Here is a 13,298-nt window from a genome sequence, read left to right on the forward strand (position 1 = left end):
TTTTTAAAACATAGCTACCCCACCACCTATATTTCCCTCTTCCAAAGGTAACCTAGTCGCTCTGGGTAGCGCAGTCGGCATAGCGCTGGCCTTCTATGTTCGAGGTTATGGGTTCGATCTCGGCAAGGTCGATGCCATTTAAGTGTGCTTAAATTCCGACACACCGTTGACGCTGATATAACCTCGGCAGTTGCGAGCGTCGTTAAATAAACAATAATTTAATAATTTTAACAGAGGTAATCTAACCTAATTATAGCGAGCTCGGCCCATCAGTCCGCGGGTCCACACCTGTGGAGTAAAGACTAGTCCACAATAACGAAAACGAAAACGACGATAACGAGAACGAGAACGAAAATATTGCTACTAAAATGTATTTAAATGTGATCATTCACAATTAACGAGAAACTTTCCGGAGGCCGGGAACGTGAAAGTTAGTTTTCAATGTGACACTTATTTTAACAATATTTTCGTTCTCGTTGACGTTTACGTTCCCGGTTTATTGTGGACCAGCCTTAACGGTTAGCGTGTCTGACCGCGAAACCAAGTGGTCCTGGTTCGAATCCCGACCGGGGCGTGTTATCTGGATGAAGATTTTCCGGAGTTTCCCTCAACCCAATATGAGCTAATGCTGGGTAACTATCGGTGCTGGGACCCGGACTCACTTCACCGGCATTACCACCTTCATTTCATAAGGTACAAAAGATGTAATTTTGTATAAGTTGTATTAATTAGGAAATCCCATATGAAGGGTACACGGGAAAAACGAACAATGTCACATTTCCATTAAAGGTGAGATAATGATCTATTTCAGTATATTACTCCAAAATTTATTCATGTTTCTACTTGAAATGAAGGAAATGATGAGTGTATCCGTGGTTTTAATTCTCCTTTACCACTTTTAGTAAAAATAACACTACAGTTTGTAGTAATACTTTGAATTAGATAATGACATCACCCTTAACAATATTGTGGCATTGTTCGTTTTTCCCATGTACCCTTCATATCTGTATGCCAAAGTGCTAACACCTTAGATATTAAAATTCTCTAACAGAGTGTAAAGTTCTAATCAATAGTCTTATGACTTCCGTTATAACGGATTACAATTTTGTTAACCGTATCATTTAGAACCAAATATTAAAGCTTAAAACGTTTGCGAAGTGTATAATTTATATTATAAGTTTATCTTCGTGTTGTTGCAAACACAGTTAAGAAATGAAGTCATTAGTCCTTTCAACGTTCGTAGTCTGCCTTGAATATTTATAAGCCTTCATCGAATTATCTTCTAGTTTAGATGCCTTCGGAGCTTATTCCTAGTTAAAATTCCTTTTAAGAAAAAGGAAATGGGTTTACAAATAATAAATTCTTGACTTGCTACGAGTAAAAGTCCCATATTTCATTAAAAAGTACATAAGAAAATAATTTACATATTTAAGTTGTATCATGTTTGCAGCGAGTACGAGACTTCCGTAGTCAGTCACGTGTAAGTGTAACAGTAGCGGCTGGTGGTAAAAATAATGAGTGTGTTACAATCTATATATCGGCCTACTGTATAGGCCTACACTTGTATGTATTTATCTTAATTTGAGTCTCGCCTAGTGATGAAATATGAAGTCCATACGACTTTCTTTCGTACTGCAGAACTTGTCATTTACTCTGGTGTTAAACCCCTCCATCTTGGACATCATACTCTTTTCTATTGACAGTATTGCAAGAGCAGTGAGACGATTCTGAGACAAAGTGTTCCTTAAAAACTTTTTTATTGGTTTCAAGCAAGAAAAACATCTTTCTGGCTCAGCAGTGGTCATTGGTGTTGTAACCAAAATATTTAACAACTTCGTTACTTCACAGAATGGATCCTGTTAATTGTTGGAGACTATGTATTGTAACAATTGAACAGCCATCTATATTTCGGAAGTCAGGTCTTCCGTATAGAAATCCAAGTTGTATCTGGGACACTCTTTTATTCAGCACAGTATAGCTGTTGACAGCAACTTCAACAGGCAGATGGCAGCAGCAGTCGGACACTTGAATTACCAAATACATTGTAAATAGTTCCGAGTTCCTTCATAACAAGCATTCTTTCGTTACGCTTTACTTTTGCAATCTCCAAGTTGTGTAGTGCTGAAGCTGACTACAGCACTTTCCTGCGTAAAAATAGCCAATCAGAGCAGTGATTTCAGCTTCGCACATGCGCATAACTGTCTACATTCTCATGTGGAGTTTTGAGTGGCACAACGAACCCCCTGAGGCACCAAAGAGCGAAGAGCGAAAACTAAACACTTTATAACGCGTCATGAACATAACCACGGGAAATTGTCAAATGACAGATCAAATACTTTGGTATTACAAATACATTATTTGAGAAAAATTATTATTGTGCTGTAGCACTATAGCACATAAGGACGGGCCGCCCCTGAAGTGCAAGTGTAGTAGTTTGCTGTACAATACGGGGAATTCAGTGTAGAGGCATTGTGAAGAAATCTGTTCCTGTTTGATAAAGGAGCTAAATATTCTACACAAGGAAAATCTTTATGCGAAACGTATTAAGGTCAAAAGCAAAAAACATTCCTATAGTGCATCGAATGAAATTATTAGAATTTCAGTATGACGACTTGTTGAAAGGTAAATATAACAGTAGAAATAGGTTAAGTGGTTTTTACTGTGATTTTTCTCATACTAGATTCGAAAGACTGCTTATACTTGCCGTACGCAGGCTATGTTGTGTATATTTGGATAAACGTAAGCCTATATGTGCGAACAACTGTTTTCTCTAATGAAAGAAGCGAAATCAAAATATAGAAATTCATTGTCAGGCACAAACTTGAGGCACAGTCTCAGGCTAAATATCGCCCAGTCACTGGATCGGAACATCGGAAAAGTGGTTCCAAAAATTAGAATTAAAAATCCAGAAAATTATCGCAATAAAGATAATTTGTTGTGTTAATGTTTGTTTCATGGAAGAGAAAAATGTTTATTTTAATTCCGAAACGACAATGATTTTATTTCTTGTTTGATTTAACAAAGAAAATATTCTTTCTCCCTTAATTATGAATAATACTGTAATTTTATTAGTTACAACAATGTAATTTATTCGTCACAACAATAATTCCTTTCTACAATTCACCTTAAACGCTCTCGTCAACAATTGGATCTTCACTCAACAAAGTATTCGTTATAGCACTCCACCGACGACAATGACAGTTTACTTGGATTATTACGCACAACAATGAACTGTTAATCTTAACTAATATTTACAAAGCACTATTTACAAATCAGAACTACCAGTTCTCAGTTCACAGTTCTTCTATCTCAGTCACTCGAGTTCACAGTATCTCGAACCACAGACCTTCAGAGACAGTTCACTGTACTCGAACTCGGGTCCCTCGAACTGCGGTCCACTGCACTCGAACTCAGGTCCCTCCAACTGCGGTCCACTGCACTCGAACTCAGGCCTTCGGATGCTGACGCAGATGCGGACGCACACTCGAGTCGAACTCCGGCTGGCTTGCTTGCTCTGGCTTTCTCACTGACTGAATAACTGTAAACTCTGAAAACTGAAACTGAAACTGCTGTCGTTCCTTCGCGACCGTAATTTATAACTACAGCGACGTAGCCTCGAAAGTTCGACCCGTCTCTAGAGATGGCATTCCAGAGAAATCCAGGGCCCTCTCCTCTCTACCAGCACCAGATGCGCTCGCAAACTCGTCGCGTGACGTAATACACCCTCTCTCTTCTCTCCACCGCGCGACGTCACTCAATGTTCCGTGGAGCCTGTGCGATCTGCTTTCATCCGGGACGCTGGTCGTGAGTTCGATTCTCACGTCGCTGTCACAATACGTACTGTATTTATTTTCTTTATTTATTTATTTATTTATTTATTTATTTATTTATTTATTTATTTATTTATTTATTTTTTAAATCCACCACCAACAGAAGCATGCTTCCAATTACAGGTGGCTTACACAGATGTATACACAAAATACATAATAAGAGAGAGAAAAAAAAACAACAAAACAAACAACACAAACAAAAGAAAGAAAATACATGATGGTAATAGATGCTAGAATATTATAATATTACAGTTAATATAGTGCCAAATGTCAATATAATGATGCAAAATTATTTAAAAAACTTGAGTAAAAACATTATAAAACACTTCTTCATAATTTAAATATCTAAGGAAATACAATGCTTTTTAATATTGTATGAAATTTTTCAATTGTTAAACTGAAATCCAATTGAGAATCACAGTTTAAAGACAGAGAGTTGTAAGTATTACACATAACCAGGGAAAGGATTTATATGTAAATACATATTTACTTATAAAGCTAATATAATTTATATTTTGCATTATCTTTATGTTTCACAATGTGTAGGGTTGAAAAATCCTACTTTTATTTTCCATATTTTTCCATATTTTAGAGTTTAGTACATATTTTCGTTAATTTCCATATATTTTCCATATTTCATATAAAACAGTCCATATTATATTAGGTTTAACAATAAAACAAAACAAAATTCCATTAACTTTTAAAAATACATTTCAACAATAGAGATTTAAACACATGTTCAGTAATCCCTTTAACATCAGAGTTATTTGAAAATTAGCAGTCCTATCAACAATGGGAAAGTAAGTTACAAAACTGTATTAATTTAATTTAAAATTTTTAACAGACTTCAGTTGTGCAGCTCAACAGTTAAATGCCAGTCAGAGTACACATAGGTTCAGTTTTGTAAATCATACTATAAAGACGGTAAATATGCCAAAAGTACGTCATTCAGTCAATTTAAAATCAAAACTAACAAGTTACATTTCAGAATTTAAAGAAGATGGTTTATCAACTGACAATAAAATATTATTTTGTAATTTGTGTCAGTGTGCAGTATCATCTACACAAAAGTTCCTGGTGCAACAACACATTACAACTAGTAAACATCAGGCCAACAAACAACTAAATTCCAAGCAGAGACAATTGTTTTTAACACAACCAACAACATCGAATGTAAGATCTGAGTTTAACATCGACCTGTGCCGTTCTCTCATCTCTGCTGATATTCCTCTCTACAAACTAAAGAATAAGGTCTTCAGGGAATTCCTTGAAAAATATACTCAACATACAATCCCGGATGAGTCAACACTTAGGAAGACGTATGCTCCATCCATCTACGATGAGACAATACAGAAGATAAGAGATGAAATTAAAGATAGTTCAATTTGGGTTTCCATTGATGAGACTCCCGACAAAGAAGGTAGACTTGTTGGTAATGTAGTTATCGGTTTGTTAAGTGAACAATATTCTGAACGAATTCTTTTACATTGTGATGTTCTAGAAAAGTGCAATAACAAAACTATAGTTAAACTGTTCAACGAAGCTATGGGTATCCTGTGGCCAAAGGGTATTATGTACGATAATGTGTTATTCTTTATTAGCGATGCTGCCCCTTATATGGTCAAAGCTGGACAAGCATTATCTGTTGTATATCCTAAATTGACTCATTTTACTTGTGTGGCGCATGCATTTCATCGTGTGGCAGAAGTGGTCAGAGACAATTTCCCTAAAGTAGATTTGTTGATTTCATCAGTGAAAAAAGTATTTCTCAAAGCTCCCAGTAGAGTTAACGTGTTGAAAGAAATGTACCCTGAAATTCCATTGCCACCAAAGCCAATTTTAACTAGATGGGGTACATGGCTAGAAGCAGTTGAATATTATGCCGAACATATAGACTCTATTAACAATGTTCTCCTTGCATTGGACTCTGAAGATGCAGTCTCAATTGATACTGCGAAAACAGTTACCTGTGACATAAGTGTGAAGAATGACTTAGCTCACATTCAGCATACATTTTCATGCATCATAAAAACGCTCAAAAGTCTCCAAAATAGGCACCTTTCACTATCTGAAAGTTTTGAAATTATAAATAGTACTGTGGAACAACTGAATCGTGGTAGAGGTAAAGTTGCAGATGCAGTAAGAGCTAAGGTGGACACTGTACTTTCAAAAAACCCTGGATATGAAGAACTACAAAAGGTTGTTGCTGTGATGAGTGGTGAATCAACAGTGAAGATTAACTTGGACTTATCCCCAGCAGACATTGTGAAATTGAATTATGTACCAGTTACTTCTTGTGACGTCGAACGCTCTTTTAGTCAGTATAAATCTATCCTCAGAGACAATAGAAGAAGATTCACTTTTCAGCACTTGAAAGAAATGTTTGTAACCTATTGTTATGGTAACAGACAATAAAAATTGTGTTTTGTTGACACTACATTGGAAGATAAGGTACGTCCATTATATTTTTTGTTTAGTTTGATTAAAATGTACCAATATTTAACGTACATAGTCAATTTTTTATAATTTTAAGTCCATGTTTAATTCCATATTTTGGTAAAAATCCATATTTAATTCCATATTTTGGTAAAAATAACTACATATATATTTACATATTTCATATATTTTTAGTCCATATAAATCCGTTCCCTGCACATAACAAACAATGGAGAGTTCTGGAAGAAAACAGTTCTAGGAATAGGAATAATAAAAGGTTGCCTATGACGTAATTCTGTTCTTTTTACATTGAACTGAAGCAATTTAAGAAAATCACAGTTATTCAATATACCATTAACAGTCTTATAGAGTAAAATTTGGCTATTTATTAATCGTCGAGATTTTAAAGTTTTATAATTAAATTCAAAAAGTAACTGATTATATGAAATTTGCTTGTCATAAGACGATACGTGATATTTTTTAAAATATAAATAACGTAAAAATCTTTTCTGTATCCTTTCTATTTGCATCTGATGGGACTGGAACTGAGGTGACCATATTACAGACGCATACTCTAGCTTACTTCTAACCATAGTTTTATAGAGAATATCAATAGTATTTATATTTTTTAATTCTTTTGTATTTCTGATTATAAATCCTAATTTTCTATATGCATCAATTACCACATGATTTAAGTGCATTTTAAAACATAAGTTGTGTGTAAAATAAATACCCAAATCCTTAAATGATTCTACTCTAGGTAACTTCACACCATTAATTTCATATGAATTTTGAGGAACTGTCTTATATATTATATGTATATATTGTACATTTATTATCAGGAAGTACATATCACTTAACAATATGAGTCAGAAGAAGAACAATACAATTTTTGTATACATCTGAAGTCCGATTAGTGTAATATGTAGTTACTCGGCAAATGAACTGAACACCCTACCCCATTATTGCCTTGCCTACTTGCCTCATAAGTGGTGCCTCGTTAGTATCACTTTTTAGGTTCAGACCTGTCTTTGGACTGTTGTCTAAACAACAATATATATGTATGTGTGTATGTATGTGTATATATATATATATATATATATGCTACATCCTTAGATTTTGCCTGCTGTAATAAAAGAATGTCTCAGTTTCTTTCTAAAAAGAGCGTTATTATTATAATTAAATTCTACTTATTAGCTTATCCATTATAAAACTTCAGAAGTTTCTTTACAGTTAATTATATTAAGTTTACTGTCTGGGTTAACTTGAATGCTTACGTTTTACAGTTCGAGTTATATATTAATCTCCTGGGCACCATTTAACTAAGCAAGTCGTATTTTCATTACATTCGTGTGCCCTTAGATCTGAGCAAGATTCTTACCCCTTCCACAGCCTCCACACCTACAGTGCTCTTAAAATGTTCATGTAGCGCACAGCGTAAAGTGAGACGTGAAATGTACTCCAACAAGACAGAGCTTAATGCTCTTGTCCTCTGATTTATACAGAGTGTTTCCGAGGTGGTGTTACAAACTTTCAGGAATGATAGGGAAGGGCACATGTATCAATTTGAGATAAGGAACCCTGGTCCGCAAATGACCGACTCGAAAGTTACAAGCAAAAATAGTTGTGAGGATATAAAATAATTTTATTCCTCTGTAGACTTTATTTATGTGTATTTATTTGTACATCTTACACATACTGTATTCATCTGATGTTGTTTACGTTGTCAACTTACAGTATTCCATTCAGTGCGCTGTCTGAGGGATGGGGACAGGAAACTACACTAAAGCAATGTAGATAGCGTAATGTGTAACGGACATGGTCGGTCCTGATATGCACGTCTGTAGACAGCAGTGTATGTGTACAAGTTACAGTGTCCAGTCGATCAGTCCTAGTGAAATGGAGGAGTACACGAGAGCGGAATAAGCAGACCTGATTTTAGAATACAGATGAGCCAATGGGAACAGTAGACAAGCTCACAGATTATATTGGTACAAGTACCCACGTAGGATACATCCGGCCCATACCATTTTTCCACGACTGTTCCAAAAGTTGGGGGAAGGAGGGCACATGTTGCCAAATTACAATTCCATTTCCACAGAACTATTTTTGCTTATAACTTTCGACTCAGTTATTTCAGGACCAGGATTCATTATCTCAAATTGATACATGTGCCCTTTGCCATCATCCCTGAAAGTTTGTAACATCACCTTGGAAACATCCTGTATAATGAGAATGTATAGAGCTATGTCATTATTTTTAATACGAATTTAATATAAATTTTAGTATTCTGAAGTCTGTATATGCCTATATAGCTATTTAATAGTGAAGATTACTCACATATGGTCTACGTTCCAGTCATTTATATACAACTGCAAAACCACTAGAGCCAAGATAACTATGCACAGTAAGTTACTTTAACTTCTAGTTCTACTGCTTCATTGCATACGATCAGACGTGCATTACTTCATATCCTCTTCTTCAGTGCATGTAGTAGAAAAATGACTACAATTAGTGACAAGTAATAGCTGCATAATGTAGGAATATACAGCTTAAGAGGTTTTAAAGAACAATATGAAACTGCTGAATTGTGGCATTAACAAAAGAAGATGAAATGCACTGCTCATTTTGTAGGAGCAAGCCATTATGTCTCAAGTTTTATAACTACTCGGAAATGCTTTTAAGCGAGTGGAGAGTGGCGGTTTCACGGACTGCAGCCTTCCAATACGTATGCATGTACGAGTATATCCATAAACTGTCTCACTCACATAGTTGTCATCGGTTATCTACAGGAAATTGTGTTAGCCGTTGGATCAAAGGTTCGCTGGTTCATACTTGCCCGAGGGTGGTGGATTTTAAAGGAAATAAAGATGAACCTAGTAATTATAGGCCTGTTGCTAATATACCCGTACTTCCCAAAGTTTTTGAATTACTGATTAAAGAGAAAGTTTCCAGTCTGTATAATATTCAGAGAAAGTGCGAAATCTGCGCTGAGAACGCAAATAATTTACATACGTAGGATTATATCTCGTGACCAAATAGAAATATAAAAATTGGAAATTTATCCTTTGAGAAGGTGAAAAAATTCAAATACCTTGGACCTACAGTAACAAAATAAATGACACTAGAGAGGAACTTAAAAGCAGAATAAATAAGCGAAATACCTGCTATTATTCTGTTGAGAAGCTTCAGTCATCCAATCTGCAAATTAGAATTTATCAAATAGTTAAATAATTACCGATTTTTATGCAGCTTATGGTTGTGAAATTTTGACTCCCACTTTGAGGGAGGAACAGAAGTTAAGGGTGTTCGAGAATAAAGTGCTTAGGAAAATATTTGGGACTAAGGGGGATGACGTTACAGAAGAATTGAGAAAGTTACACAATGAAGAACTGCACGTATTGTATTCTTCAGTTAACATAATTATTCTTCATCTGAAGGCACTACAACTTCATTCAAGTTTTAATAATAATAGAATAAATGCGCACAAGTCGTGCGTAAGGTAATTAAGTTACATAAGATACATAAGATTTCAGTTGTCACACATTGCACTTAGCACTCTATTCGCTCACATTGTTTGTTCGCAGTGTTCTACCAGGGATTTCCCTCTAATTGTTCACATTGTTCATTATTCACAGAATTCTACCAGGGATTTCACTCGTTTTTTGCAGGTGGTTACGTGGTAACGGTCACACGGTTGCTCGCACAGTTCACACACACAGTTGTTCCCGGGTTCGTAGAAGCACTTGGTGTTGCATATTTTGTGGTGGTATCCATGCACCGCTATTGAGTTCACTAGGTGTCGGAGTTTCTGGTTTGATTCGGTCCAGGATCTGTTTGTCATGGCTTCTGTTGTATAAAAGTCCAGCCATATGTCCCTTCTCTTTCTCTCCCTTTCCTGTAGAAGTTTCTTTGAGCTGTCCGTGGATGGGAGCCTCATACATAGGTCTTCTATGAAGAAGGGTTCCCTGGCGAGTCATCTGGGAAAAACTGAGCCTATAAGATCTAATGACTCTGGAAGCAGTAAAGTCATGATTTCTGAAAGCCACCTTTCATCCAAGTTTTGGCCTTCTCAACGATCTCTTTCCATTTCTCTCTAGCTTGTGTAATTTTGAGCCAATTCTGAATCCTTAATAATTTTATATCTTCTAGTACGTTATTCCTCCACCTATTTTTTGGTCTTATTTTTGCTCTTGTCGTTAAGAGTTGTCACTGGTAGATCACTTAACATAATTAGGAACATTAAATCCAGACGTTTAAGATGGGCAGGACATGTAGCACGTATGGGTGAATCCAGAAATTTACTTAGAGTGTTAGTTGGAAGATCAGAGGAGAAAAAACCTTTGGGAAAATCAGAGGAGAAAAAAACCTTTGGGAAGATCAGAGGAGAAAAAACCTTTGGGAAGACCGAGAGATAGATAAGAGGTTAATATTAAAATGGATTTTGGACAGGTGAGATATGATGGTGGGGATTGGATTAATCTTCATGAAGATTATTATTTTTTGGTCCTGTAGAATATATCTGTTATGGTAACAATTAATATTAGAGGAGAAAAATTCGCTCCGGCGCCGGGGATCGAACCCGGGTCCTTGGTTCTACCTACCAAGCGCTCTCACCATTGAGCTACGCCGAAGTCCAATCCACAGCACCGGATCGAACTCCCCTCCTCCAGTGTTTTTCCCTTTGTGGCCTGATTCCCAGTTAATTGTTACCATAACAGATATATTCTGTAGGGCCAAAAAATAATAATCGTTACGTAGATTGTTCTAGCAACAGTGCATATTTCTGTACAGATTACTGTGCATATTACTGTGGAATCCCGGTCACCAAGTCACTCAACTGAGTGCGCTCCTTGTATAATGGCAGTTGACTTAATAGAAAATGTCAACATACATCCCAAAATTGGAGTCAGGCCACAAAAGGAAAAACACTGGAGGAGGGGAGTTCGATCCGGTGCTGTGGATTGGACTTCGGCATAGCTCAATGGTGAGAGCGCTTGGTATGTAGAACCAAGGACCCGGGTTCGATTCCCGGCGCCGGAGCGAATTTTTCTCCTCTAATATTAATTGGATTAATCTTGCTAAGGATAGGTACCGATGGTAGGCTTATGTGAGGGAGGCAATGAACCTCCGGGTTCTCTAAAAGTCACATTTGTAAGTAAATATAGATCAGTGACGTGACTTATATGTTTAAGTACCATTTCCTATTGCTTTCAAGCAGACATGTCTACAAATTATCTGCCTCAAATTGTAATTTAGGCTATCAATTAAGTGAAATGTTTAAAATTAGTGTCAAGTTAATACTGTATGTATCTTGTATAGAGACACGAGTAATATACAGGATGTTTCCGAGGTGGTGTTACAAACTTTCAGGGATGATGACGAAGGGCACATGTATCAATTTGAGATAATGATCCCTGGTACTGAAACGACAGAGTCGAAAGTTATAAGCAAAAATAGTTTTGTGGAAATGGAATTATAATTTGGCAACATGTGCCCTCCTTCCCCCAACTTTTGGAACAATCGTGGGCCGGATGTATCCTACGTGGGTACTTGTACCAATATAATCTGTGAGCTTGTCTACTGTTCCCATTGGCTCATCTGTATTCGAAAATCAGATCTGCTTATTCCGCTCTCGTGTACTCCTCCATTTCACTAGGACTGATCGACTGGACACTGTAACTTGTACACATACACTGCTGTCTACAGACGTGCATATCAGGACCGACCATGTCCGTTACACATTACGCTATCTGCATTGCTTTAGTGTAGTTTCCTGTCCCCATCCCTCATACAGCGCAGTGAATGGAATAGTTTAAGTAGACAACGTAAACAACGTCAGATGAATACAGTGTGTGTTAGATGTACAGATAAATACATATAAATAAGGTATACAGAGGAATAAAATTATTTAAGTAATTTCCACAGAACTATTTTTGCTTGTAACTTTCGACTCGGTCATTTCCGGACCAGGGTTCCTTATCCCAAATTGATACATGTGCCCTTCCCCATCATCCCTGAAATTTGTAACACCACCTCGGAAACACCCTGTATTGCCCAGCAATGTGAATAAAGTCATTATTTTCTTTCTTTCTGCGATCTGCTTTTATTTACTACTAACATTGGAGATGTGAACTTGAACAGTTTTAGGAAGTAATCTTATTTGATTCCGTCAACATTAAATTTATTACACTACCGCGTGCTTCTCGTCGTTTATATTAAAATATGTATTAGACTGGAACTGGTACCGATATTGTGTTCACGACAGATCAAAATCTCACGAATAATTTAATGCTGGAGACGTTTTAATACTTATCTTTTATTCGACTACAATCTGTTCTTTGTTATTCCTGAAGTTTCAATCAAATAGTCTGTTTTATAGGTCAGAATCTTTATCTCCCGATACTTAATTTTGATTTATGAGTCTTTGTTATTGTACTGCTGCATCCTAAAGCTTTACTTAAATAATTTTATAGCCGTATTATTTTCAACTTGGGACAAGTTTAAAACTGCGACGCTTCACATAAATATTATTGTTAGTATAAACAGCGGAACTTAGTAATATTTGTTGCTTCTCTCAGCGAACCAAATGCTATTATTTCAATACTTTTGTCTTCTCTCCTCAATGTGCAAATAATGTACAGTAGAAAGTGCAGTGATGCTTTTAAAGGGAGAGGATGGTATTTTTTTAAACTTTTTTCCTATTTGGCAAAATATTTATTTTTGTATGTAGAGAGCTCATAGCTGTTGCAACTCAACCAAATAAAAATATTAAAAAAAATTATTTGGGGGCCCAAATTTGAAAAAAATATACCCAATGCAGGATTGTACTAAAATCGCTATATCTAAACCGTTTTTAAAAATAGATTCAAACAATTTTTTGCAATGTATTTGCAAAAGCATGTTCTACAAACTGTCTGTAACAGAATTTTTATATTAGTCCCTATAATTTTCTGATTTCCTTTCTTGCAAACAAACGGACGTATTTTTAAAATGAAATTAGTTAACAAAATTTCGTTACAGAGAAAAGTT

At 36.0% G+C, this 13,298-nt stretch overlaps 1 protein-coding gene, 1 long non-coding RNA gene and 1 other non-coding gene across 6 annotated transcripts in view; 1 reads left to right on the top strand and 2 right to left on the bottom strand.

Annotated features, from left to right (window-relative positions):
- The window catches only part of LOC138697839 (atrial natriuretic peptide receptor 1-like), a 2,249,689-nt gene that overhangs the window by 1,324,500 nt on the left and 911,891 nt on the right, over positions 1 to 13,298 (top strand). The gene's annotated exons all lie outside the window — the stretch shown is intronic.
- The window catches only part of LOC138697842 (uncharacterized), a 434,418-nt gene that overhangs the window by 241,442 nt on the left and 179,678 nt on the right, over positions 1 to 13,298 (bottom strand). The window lies entirely within an intron of this gene.
- On the bottom strand, positions 10,828 to 10,900 carry TRNAT-GGU (transfer RNA threonine (anticodon GGU)). The gene has a single exon. It is a non-coding gene; the product is annotated as a tRNA-Thr (tRNA).

The sequence above is a fragment of the Periplaneta americana genome, chromosome 4 (assembly GCF_040183065.1).
Source record: "Periplaneta americana isolate PAMFEO1 chromosome 4, P.americana_PAMFEO1_priV1, whole genome shotgun sequence".
NCBI classification, from domain to species: domain Eukaryota; kingdom Metazoa; phylum Arthropoda; class Insecta; order Blattodea; family Blattidae; genus Periplaneta; species Periplaneta americana.